At 37.7% G+C, this 12,532-nt stretch overlaps 1 pseudogene across 1 annotated transcript; it reads right to left on the reverse strand.

The window, feature by feature from the left end:
- Positions 1-4,689: 4,689 nt before the first annotated feature.
- Positions 4,690-5,613, reverse strand: LOC149079214 (AP-2 complex subunit sigma pseudogene; annotated as a pseudogene). The gene has a single exon (XR_016193664.1). The product of XR_016193664.1 is annotated as an AP-2 complex subunit sigma pseudogene (transcript).
- Between the last annotated feature and the right edge of the window lie 6,919 nt (positions 5,614-12,532).

The following is a 12,532-nucleotide window of genomic DNA, read 5'->3' on the forward strand; positions in this document are numbered from 1 at the left end:
CAGCTCGCCCAATCTCTCCCTCAACCACTCACTCATTGGATCTACAATTGTGTATCTTTGATGGATTCTGTACATCTATGTTTTTCGACTTTGAGGCATGAATGTGCGCCGCTCTCCCCATTAAAACGTCTCGTCACAGAGAGCAACAGGCCTACAAACGGTACAAATATTCAACTACTACATCTCATTCATAATTTGAAATATAGATTCACGGCACTAAAAGTTCGCACACAACACCATATACGTACTCAGGCACAACTCACTCGGTAGTAAATTACTCATGGCAACAGACTGGAGTTGTGCTTGGTCAGAAAGAAAGTACCACCAATGTTTATAATAGATGACACCACTAACAAGACAATGAAAACTGAATCTGCCGATGAGATACATTGCTTGTGAAATGAGTAAGTGGCGACCTCCTGAATGCTACATCAAGTCTTTCTCTGATGTAGATGGAATTTATATCATCACTGTTCAAGTATTAATGTGAACTATTAACTTTAGTCTTTTTTGTGGGCAACGATGCTTGAAATAGACGTCCTCGCACGGAGATACTCAATTTGAACTCTAGTAGCCTTAGCTTTATCGAATTTATCGATTCTAACAGGAATGAAGTTGAGATACTTTATTACAATTATAAATAATTTCCATCCAACTATTATTTCTGCAAAAAAAAAGATGAATAGAGAGAAAAATTATGACAGCATCCATACATTGAAAATAACATTCTTCGTACACACTTCATTACGGCCAACGGGAATCAGATTCTTTGCATTATACGGAATTAGAAACAAGATAAACCTTGAATTAAAGAATCTGCTGATTGTCAGCCCTGATGAGTAACTGTTGATAATCCTTAATTAAGGTAAGCGAAATTCATATTGTAAATATGCAATATTTGCAGGGAGTTGTACAGTAAAATCTCTCTTAACGGACACCCTTCAGATGCACAGCCACCCCTCTTTTACCGCCAAATAATACCACCTAATTTTCCTTTTATAATAAAACTGCATCTCTAACACCTGATTAACAGTTGGCCCTCTTTTATGGTCAAATTTTTTTGTCCTGCTGGTGACCGCAAAAGAGGTTTTACTGTAGTTCTCTATAACATGAAGCAGCCTTATTTCCCTTTAAAAGCTGACTGCTGCTACCACACCAGGAGGAAAAATGTAGCCATGTTTGTCTTGGAGGGGTTACAGGCCTATTTATATTGCGTGCATTCCGTTCGAGAGGGGGGTTATATCTCAGAGAACACACATTTCTGTAGAAAAAAAGTTGCATATAACTGTTTTTTTACAAAATTCAGCTTCGGGTACCAGTCATGTAATCTTGACCGACAAAAATATAAAGGAATATTTCAAGAGTCAAATTACTTTTCTTGCATTCGACTAGCATGCAAGTTGCCAAGTGACTCCATTGCGTAAGGTTATTTTGTCTCCAATATCCTTGTATGAGGAGCTCCATGGAAATATACATGTTTAATCTGCTGGATACAGAGTCTACTATCAGTCACCAGACTTTAGTATCCTCTTTGTGAGGAGGCCCATAGAGTCAGGTTTTTGGTGCCATTATCGTTCATTCTGATGACACCACTAACAAGATGATTATGCGCAAATATTTTTAGCTCTTTTTGATAAGAGATTTATAATCACTGCCAAAATATGAACGTCCATAGATCACAAAAAAAGACACTCAGACACTCGGTTGAAACAAATTATATTCAAAGCGTTATTGCACATGAAACATTCACACATTTTCAAAACATAATCTGAAAAAAATGAATCGAAAACACATTTCGGCTGAAAATGTCAGTCTTCCAAGAAATAGCGAACATATATTATTCAGACATAACAGAATTACTTCATGGTCAAAAAACCCGATAGAGACCATCTCGTTTAACCAAAAACAATTGAACTAGAAGCTCAAAGTATCACAAATTCGGATAATAACGTCATCACAAAGTGAATTTATTGATCTTTTTTTTTTTGACTACTTCGATACTGATATGGCAAATTATTTTTACAAACCGCAGACATTTATTAACTTCGGACATTCATATGGAGAATGCTTTAGCTGGTGCAGTGGTACCTCGAGTACTAGAGTCTCAACTCGCGAGTTTCAAAACCTATCGGGTTTGTTCGGCACATGAAAGCTTTGGGCTATAGTTTGTACTGTATTTGTTTTGTAAGTACATGAAACGATGCACTGCACATTTTTATATAAATATTGAAAATAGTGCAGGGAATGAGTTGATGTGATCTCAATCGCCTTAACCCTCCATCGGATACAATGTAAAATGAGTGTGGTGTGCCGGATAGACACATTGTGCCCGATGAAGGAGGGATAAATAAAAACCTTTTTTTAATGATTTTTTTCGTGGCGCATCTGCACTTAACTGCCATAAGCTCCAATATAAAAAGAATATCAGCAGAGGGTCTCAAATGAACTTTTCAGGGGTTTTGGCACGCACTACTTTATTATACATATATTAATCAACTACTGGGAGTCGTGAAGTGTCCTGAATCCCCATGTTCCGACACCTACATATACATATAGGTTGTTCTTATTTGCATTCTTCTGGCAAAATAATTTTTCCACCACAAACAGGAAATCTCAGTGACAATCCGCTAGCTTTGGCTGGAACTTTTACATGAGTTTAGACAATTTTTTTATTGCAAAGTCCTTTCGATGCTAAAATAGTTGCTAAGTGTTTGTTTTCACTGAAATCAATTTTGACACCAAACTTTCACACAAAAATTCTCGTTAAACTAAAAAAGCATGCAGGCTTCTGTGACCTAGTGATAATTGTCAACGAGACCAGTAGCCTATTGGAAAATAACTCGTTACTTGAGCCACCAATTAACACCATGGCTCTATGAATCGGGGAAAAACATTTTGGGCTTCAACAAAACTCTATTCCTCTTTCCAGAGAAAAAAACCAGTCAAAAATAGCTTATTCTTCAACTTGTCCGGGACCTCTTTCCACGCTACGTAATTTCCAAGAGACTTCAATTCAGTAATCATACTTGTAACCCCAGATATCTGAGAACATTCATCTCTCTAATAGACTACTAACTAAATTAGTTACTGAGTTAACACTGATTTAAGTTTAGTTAACTAGGGTTAAAAAACGTAAGCATAAATATAATTATTTTTTCTGTCGCCACAATGGCCTGGTGCCTGGGATTTGTCCAGCCCTGATCTACACCGATAACTGAGGCAATAGCGCATTCGTTGTATCACGAGCATGGCATTTTATTTAAAAAATTTGAAAAAATTGCCAACAGTCACATTTTTTTTGTCACAAAGAGAATGATGCTGGCGACGACTGCCAAGATTTCCATGTGACCTCTACCGTCAAACCGAAAGATACCCAGGCCACATCGCCATATGGCAATATCGGCTCATTGTCCATACAGACTGGATACCTCTGGCAATTTATTCATAAAAAGCATACATTACAAAATATACATTACAATCATAACAACTATAAAATCATAATCTAAGTGTAAAATCAATTGCGAGATCACAAATGTACGTATACAATCGGAAATCAGGCATATAATCCTATATATTCCATATTAAATCTTAATTCGAATATAAAGTCCTAAATCACATATTGAAATCAATAATAAAAATCAGATAAAATTGTGACCTCTACCGGAAAATAACTCTAGACTTGAGACACCACTATTTGTACAATATACACTGATTAATTGGCAAGGTTTCATATTTATTCTATTACCCCCAACACAACATTTTACTTCCCAAACATTTGAATAAAATCAGCAATATTCTTTAACAGCCACTCACATATATACTTGGGTCATACAGAAATGGTTGACACAAGCCCTCTCGCATCGTAAACAAAATCCACAAGACAGTGAAACACTTAAAAATAGACACCGGGTGTTATGAACTATGAGGAATGTACAAACAGTGGTGCCAACTGGCAAACCGTTTAAAAAGACCTGTCATTTTTCCCGTTGCCATCATTGAAAGCAAAGAAAGAGAGATTGAAGAAGATTATCATGACCAGAAATGTAAATCATGGTTTTTTTTATGGGAAAAAAGGATTCCCAGAGGTGGTGATACATTGTCATACGGTGTCTGTGTACAGAGACAAAGCTCCGTCAAGGTAAACTGTATTCCATTGGTTGGCCAATTTCGGGACAGGGAAGTGCATTAATGATATCAGCACAAAACAACCTTTAACATTGCATACAGCAGCATATGTCAATGCTGTGTCTTTTTTAATTACGGTGAAAAGACATATAACATTTGATGAACTGCAGAGCGAAACAGTGGGGGAGGGGGGGACATTACAGTGGATTGTTTTCAATGATTTTTCCAGCACGTCTTTTGGATTATTATTCCTCCCTTCTCCTGTCACTTGGATTAGTATCTATCTACTGGTCAGATTGTATCACACCGTTTTATTATTTCATTATATTTATTACTTATTTATCCATCGTCATGCGTTATGTCTTATCGGTTTACTTTTTAAAAGGAACCCAGAGAAACTTCCATGCCTGGAATTCCTTATGTCCCGATCCCTTTATTATTAAAAAGAGTAAAAGTTTTATTTTTTTTTTTTACACTGATTTAGTCTAGAAAGTGATATTTTTATTTCTTTGCTATTTTTGCTATGCTTGGTGGTTTCTATAATTATGTTTTGTATGCTGATGATTTATTTTTTTGGCATCCGTAGCGTCTGATGGCGAGTTTTCATCGAGCCATCAGACATGTTTGGCACCAAAAAAAGTCATCAAGTGGCGGACCTACAGCAGCTGTTCCCTATTTCCCAACCCATGACTGCATTTGTGTCAATCATTTCTGTAAGACCTAGATATTTTTCACAAATAGAGTGGAATTGGTGATAACTACTAAGATTTCCACGAGACCGCTACCAAAAAATGCCTCGTTACTCGAGTCACTGGCTACACATTCAACCTACACTGATAATTACTGCATTTTTTACATTACTTCTATCACCAACACACCATTTCACTTCCGAAACATTTGAATAAAATCTCCAATATATTCTTATAACTTCACATATACATAATACATTCACACAAAATACACATGGAGCTACACTATTCGAGAGAACTGTACACCAACAGCTGCTTGAGAACCTTATTTTGGCTGGTCTCGCGGATCTCGCCGGCCAGGAACATCTCGTCGACGACGCTGTAGACCTTGTAGAAGTTGAAGACGAGGTCGAGTTCGCACACGTTGTGGAAGTACTCGTTGAGCACCTCGACGAAGTTGTGTATGGCCTCCAGGTAGGCGAGGTTGTTGTCACCGACGTCGACGCATATGCAGAAGTAGAGACCCGCGTAACGCCGGTAGATGATCTTGAAGTTCCTGAACTCGACGAAGTTCGTGTGTTTGGCGTCCCTGACGGTCACCACGGCGTGAACCTCCTCGATCAACTTCTGCTTCTCGTCGTCGTCGAAATTCATGTACCACTTCGCCAGTCGGGTCTTGCCTGCGCGGTTCTGGATCAAGATGAAACGAATCATTTTTTTATTTGCGGGCTTCTTAAAATATCGAAACTGTAAATACGCCTATCTCTCTCTCTCTCTCTCTCTCTTTTTCAGGAATCGTTCAGACGGCTTTAGCCGATATGTTGGCTATACTTGATAAAGTGAAAAAGTGTTGTTTAATAATCCATGACCATATCATCTCAAGTTTACGGGACATACCAGTGAGGCTTTTTGAAAACACGTCATAATCATCATCAGCATCACTTTGAGGATGTTCCCTATTGAAATCAATGTTAAAATTGCGGATTTTACTGTAGAAAAATGGAAATTTAGTGCGGTTTTGCGCCTTATCAATAATTTAGAAATTGAATTTAGTTCTCGATTTTCGAAATATTGAGTTTGCTTAGAGATACGAAACCCAGAAAATACCTACTTTTCAGTTGGATATCCATGCAATAACAATGATTTCAACTTTTTATTTATATCTTCTCAACCACAAAAATGAATGTCTCCGTATTGTCTTATAATATCCAACTGCATCAATCCACATAGTTTAGGATGTTTTGAAATTAGTTATGGACCCATAAATTACATTAAAGAACTTTCGCAGCAAGCATTTTCAAACATTTTTTGGAGCAAAAACAGGCAAATAGATAACTTGAACTTCAATAAAATTTTCCAAATATCTATATATATATATATATATATAGCGCAATCAGAAAGAAAAAGAAACTATTCATTTCCATGTTTCTTTAATTTAAATCTGTGTCTGTCTTTCATAAGTTGCGTAGGCACTCGCCATATTGGCTACCTTGTCTACGGTTTGTATATCCCCATCGAGCTTATACTACTGGAGGGAGCATCCAACCGCCGCGACATCAAATGCATAGAAATCACGTGACGGTGAAAACAAAGTTCGTGCCTGGCAATTTGTCCATAGAAATGTACATTTCGGTCTTTAAATATTGCGTTTTAAAGATTAAAGAAAAGGATAAACAGATCTAAAGATGCAAAAAGATTAAATTATTTATTTCATTAATACTGGAATCATTTCTTTCATTAATGATGTAATAATTTCTTTCGTTAATGCTGAAAAATTTCTTTCATCAATTCTGGGATTTTACTTCATTTATTCTGGAATTTTACTTCATTAATTCTTGAATTTTCTTTCATTAATTCTGGAATTATTTCCTTTATTAATTATTATTTCTTTCAATTCTGGATTTGTTTCTTTCATTAATGCTGAAATTATGTCTAGTCATTAATGCTGGAATTATTTCTTTTATTAATGCTGGAATTATTTCTTTTATTAATGCTGGAATTATTTCTTTCATTGATTCTGAAATTATATTTCATTAATTCTGGAATTATCTCTTTCATTCATTTTGGAATTATCACTTTCATTAATGCTGAAATTATTTCTTTCATTGATTCTGAAATTATACCTCATTAATGCTGAAATTATACCTCATTAATGCTGAAATTATACCTCATTAATGCTGAAATTATACCTCATTAATGCTGAAATTATTTTTTCATTGATTCTGAAATTATTTTTTCATTGATTCTGAAATTATATCTGATTAATGCTGAAATTATATCTGATTAATGCTGAAATTATATCTGATTAATGCTGAAATTATTTCTTTCATTAATGCTTGAATTATTTCTTTCATTAATGCTGGAATTATTTCTTTCATTAATTCTGAAATTATGTCTCATGAATTCTGGAATTATCTCTTTCATGAATTCTGGAATTATCTCTTTCATGAATTCTGGAATTATCTCTTTCATTAATTCTAGAATTTTTTCTTTCAATAATTTTGGAATTATCTCTTACCTTAATTCTGGAATTATATTTCACTTATTCTCGAATGATCTTCCATTAATTCTGGAGTTATCGCTTCCAGTTATTTTGGTATTATCACTTCATTAATGGTGAAATTACATCTTTCATTGATTTTGGAATTATCTCTTCAAATAATTCTGTAATTTTTCTTTCATTAATTTGGAATTATCTCTAATTAATTCTAGAATTTCTCTTTCATTATTTTGGAATTATCCCTTCATCATTCTGGAATTATCTTTCATTAGTTTTATTATTATCTCTTTCATTAATGCTGAAATTATCTCTTACATTAATTCTGGAATTATATCTTTCATTAATTCAGGAATTATCTCTTTCATTAATTCTTGAATTATCTCATTGATGCTGAAATTATTTCTTTCATTTATTGTTTTAAATTCCTGTGGATGCCATAAGAAAATAACGGAGGATTGTGTGTGTTTTCAACGAGTCACGTGATCTTCAGACGAAAGATGTTGGGGACAACGTTCTCAGTACTGCCAAGGCAGTGATCGCTGACGTCATACTCTCTCCAGGAATATAAGCTCGATGTTATATCCCTCAAGAAAGAGGGAAATATCACGTGATCCAAAAAGTCTCATATTCTATCGTATTCCTTATTGAAATGGAAGATCAAAAATTATTTTCCCTAAATTAGTTATGATAATCATGAGTCGATGCTCGATATAACGGCCCCCTTCGCCGCATCGAAAACGGACGTTATATTGGGAGCGTCGTTTTATCGAACGTGAGACATATATGATACTCGTTCTATGAAAACATTTGAGACATCCCACCGGTCGTTGCAATGTAACGGTCGTTATATGGTGGACTCGTTATAACAAGCGTCGACTACATAAATATTCATCACACACATTTGCCATGTTTTGAACGTTTCATTCCGCAGAATTCATTTTGTTTCACTGCAATTTGCATTGAATCACTTGCATTGAATTGCTTCATTTCCCGCAATTGGCGATTTTTCGGGATTTTAGCCACAATCCGAAAAATCGTAGTTAAAATCAATTAGCCGCACAGCCCCCCCCCCCCCCCCATTTCTTCGGATACTTTACTCTATAGTGAATTTAAGATGTAAAAAAAATTATGACTTACTCCGGGTATATGTTAAAGAGGAGGCATTTCAGCAAAGTGGTGGCACTCAACTTCCCGTTAGGATTAGCATCTTCCTTCATAGGATTTTCATGTTCTATCTACAGCTTCTATCACCTCCATCTCATCAAGGAGCGGTGTTGCCCACTTTGGAACTACTCTGAATACACTTTCTTTCTTTCAAACCGAGCGCAACTCCGGTCTCTCGACATGGGGCATTTACTACCTAGTGAGTTGTGCCGGAAGTGTGAGAGTGCTTGCCTAACATTCTGAGTGCTGTGAAAAATTCTGCCAAACATGCCAGCCTACGGGACGGGGTCCGCTTCATGATTAGGGTAATGCATTATATATCTCCCCCAGCGCTCACTACTACTACTAATACCAACCACTACATGCATCTTGTACACATTCCCTTTGCAGAATCATATACGAATCAGTATGCGATCCCGCATAATCATGCCGGAATGTGTGTGTTCTGGGTGTATGTGTGGCCCCTAACTTTTTTGTTGTCAGAATTGTGCTCGTTTCGTGATGGCCGGAGAGATCTGTCTTCCATATTTCGAAGTAAAGATGGTAGATGTAGATGCTTAAATTTTCATGTTACGTTAGTATCATGTTGTAGGTCTGGTCTGCCTGCAGTGTTGTCTTAACTAGCATGTGTCCACCCGAGTACGGCCCAGGGCGGTCTCACAAAAATTAGATCTGGTAAGAAATTTCTGGAATCTAACAGGAAGGGCCTCAGAAAAACTACTTGGCCAGGGGGGTCTATGATGCCCTTAAGACGACCCTGTCTGCTTGCTCTCTGCGGATAGAATCTCTGATGAAATTCGAGCTTGTCCTGGCTGACCATTCAGTTGTTGTCCCGTATAAGCAGGCTATAGCCTAGGATGGCAAGCTCGAAGGGAGGAAAATTTGGGGGGGAGTGGATGGTTGAGAAAGCTAGACTGGAATCAAAGCCGGCTCAACAACACCATGAGCCCCTAATTAGCTGAGGCCCAATATATTAACTGCTTATAAAATTCTTTCTCTCAAAAACGCAGTACTATAAATTACCCCAAACCCATTATCACGAGGGCTCCCCTTTTGCAATTGAGGATCCGTGTGGACAGGGTCCGGAAATTTCGTCTTTGGTACGCTTCGACCCCGGAAATTTCGACTGTATGAGTGCCAAAGTGAGTGTGTGATTCATTTTATGAGTGACCAAGCTAGCGACCATATGAGTGATCAAACTAGTGACCATATGAGTGATCAAACTAGTGACCACGAGTGACCATAATCACTTGGTCTCTCATACGGTCACATGCTATCACTCACTCAGTCACCCACCCACTCAATGACTCACTCTATCCTCCAATTTGTCACTCACCCACTCACTTGGTCACTCATATAGTTACTCACCACTCGCTTGGTCACACATCCACTAATTTGAACACTCATACTGTCGCTCACTTGGTCAGTTCCATATGGTCCACCCTCATATGGCCACTCAGACACTCACACGGTCAGGGCAGGTGAAATGTCCGGAGACAAGACGTGCTAGGAGCAAAATGTCATTTCCACAAAACCTGTGTGGACCCACGCGTTAAGATGACACTGACTGGGATTGGAGGAATTCGGCAAAATCGTAAATCCACCTTATTAGGCTGTAATCATACACTACTAACATCACATGAATGAGTGAGGTTGAGAGTGTTTTCTCTCTAAGAATGTTCCGCCACCTATCCGCTACATTGGAAGACGGAAATAGAAAATACACAAAAGAATACAAAAAAAAACGACAAAATAATTTCAACCATTTCTTTTTATTCGTATTCGATAATAATAATGTAAATAAAAACAATGAAGGTGACGAAACTGAGGTAGTTTTTCAAATCAAGGAAAAAAACAAAAAGAAATGCTTTTTTTTTTTGCATTGCACAGGGATTGAAAGGGGAGGGGCGTCCCGGGTGAAAAAATATTCATGTTGAGCAAAAGAAATAAATCACTGAGTAATTAATTGAGCTCGGGTGCAAAAAAACAAAACAAAAGAAACAGGTCACTAGGATATAATAGCATGTAAGTACACAAAAAAAAAATAAAAAAATACGTGCGCATGTTAACATGTATGACATGGAGAAAGGTACGCGAGAGGAACATTCTTGAATATTTTTCTACGTTTGTACAATATTAGAAATACGCTCATTCGATTCGTTTCCGCCCACAGAATACCGAAACCGATTGGACATATCCATAAAATATTGCCATCTTTTAGCCCAGGGATACATAGCAAGGGCTGTTTCATCACCTTGGATCAAGGGGCGTGGTCGCACAGCGAATCTGCTGTGTTACGTCACGGCACCGCTACTTCTTTTTTTTTTTTCTCTCAGACGACATCAGCTTACGAAACGTACTGTACTGAAGATTATTTTAAATTTTAGTCGTTTCTTTTACTGTTTAAGTGAGTGAAGATGCTCGTTGTCCACTATATGAATAACCGTCGAGGGCCACGGGTTCGAATCCGGGCAAAGAACATCATAACCAAGTTCTTTACCTACCGAGCCTGGGGCGACCGCCGATAGATGGCGCCTTCTATTCCCACCCAACTCCACTGGTTGGAAATTACCGATATATCAACGGAGTTGTTGTGCGATAAAATAATGTTCAAGTGAGTGATGTCTCGTTCATGGTGTTGTTTTGGTGGAACTTGGTATACGCGAGTGGTATTTTTCATAATGTTTCTTGTGATTCTTGTGACAAACAAATATGAGTTCTTGTTTGATTGCAACGTGCAAAAACAATTCTCGGAAGACAAAGAAACTTGGGATATTCAAGTCACTTATCATACTTTTCCCAAAGACCCAGAGGCTTGCTCTTGTCCAAATGTAAGAGGCTCGATCGAGTAAACTGTAGGTATTTGTGTTTCCCATGTTTATATGCTGCACTTGCATTGGTAATAACGAAATCCAAAGCTTTTAAAAGCTAAACCTAATTGAAATGAAAACGAAAAGGTAGTAAAATATTATTAGAAAGCTCAGAAGAGATAATTGAAATTATATCTTTCTCGAGTTGACTTTCAATCAACCCAATGAAAGTTGACTAACGTACGTGATTCAACTGAAATGGATCCGAGGAAAAATATTCTTAGTGGAAATTGCCCCAAAAGGCAAATGCAAAGCGAAGCAAGCCAATAAATAGATACTAATGAAAATAATCAAAAAGATAATTTTGAATTCATTAAAATGGGCAGTACAGCGATTGTGCAAACTACCGTCATTGACAAGGTAGCAAAGCGGGAGAACTCTGTTCTGCAGGGGTAATGACGTCACGCGTGAAGTGAGCTGGTACCGACTCCAGCGTCTCATGAGACAGCCCTTGTTATAATGTGGCCCTGCTTTTAGACGGGTCCACAAACCCGTAGAAATCCCCAGCGCAAAAACAGGTTTTGGGGTATGGCTACGCAAAAGCGGCCATTAAAATTGCCTGCGCTCTGCTAGCCACACTTCAAAAGTGGTTTTTGCGCTGCGGGTTTCTGCGGATGTGGACCCGGATTTAGAGGAATCGAACCCAAAACTTGCGGATCCGGGGGGAAGGGGGGGGGGAACACTCCACGAAGTAACCGGCCACTTCGCACATTTTCCAGACTTCAGTCACTGGCCCTCTTCACGAAATGTCTAGATTCCAGACGTGGACAACAACATATGTAGTCATTACCCGACTTACGAACTTTTTGAGTTGCGAGCCGAAATGTTTGCGCTCTTAGGAACTGGAGATTTTCAGCCAGTTATTCAAGAAAGCAACAGGCGTACAACGGTATAATTATTCATTCATTACACTTCACTCACTATGAGTTGAGGAAAAACTCATAGTTTAATAAAAATTGATTGCAGATGGCTGCACTACACATAACAAGCATTACAAAGAAACAAACTTCACTATACGTACAGACTTATTCCAACATGTACCAATTTGTTACGGAGGAATATGGACGAGGGGCATGTCTGGTTTAGTAGTAGTAGCAGCCAGTTATTCAGTGCCACGGTCAATCTATACTCTTTTTCTCTTCCTCTTCTAAATTAGCGAAATTAGCGAATTGGCGCCGAATCGG

This window comes from Pholcus phalangioides, unplaced genomic scaffold (genome assembly GCF_987345545.1).
Source record: "Pholcus phalangioides strain wild (caught in Gottingen) unplaced genomic scaffold, Ppha-v1.0 ptg000012l_1, whole genome shotgun sequence".
Taxonomy (NCBI): Eukaryota; Metazoa; Arthropoda; class Arachnida; order Araneae; family Pholcidae; genus Pholcus; species Pholcus phalangioides.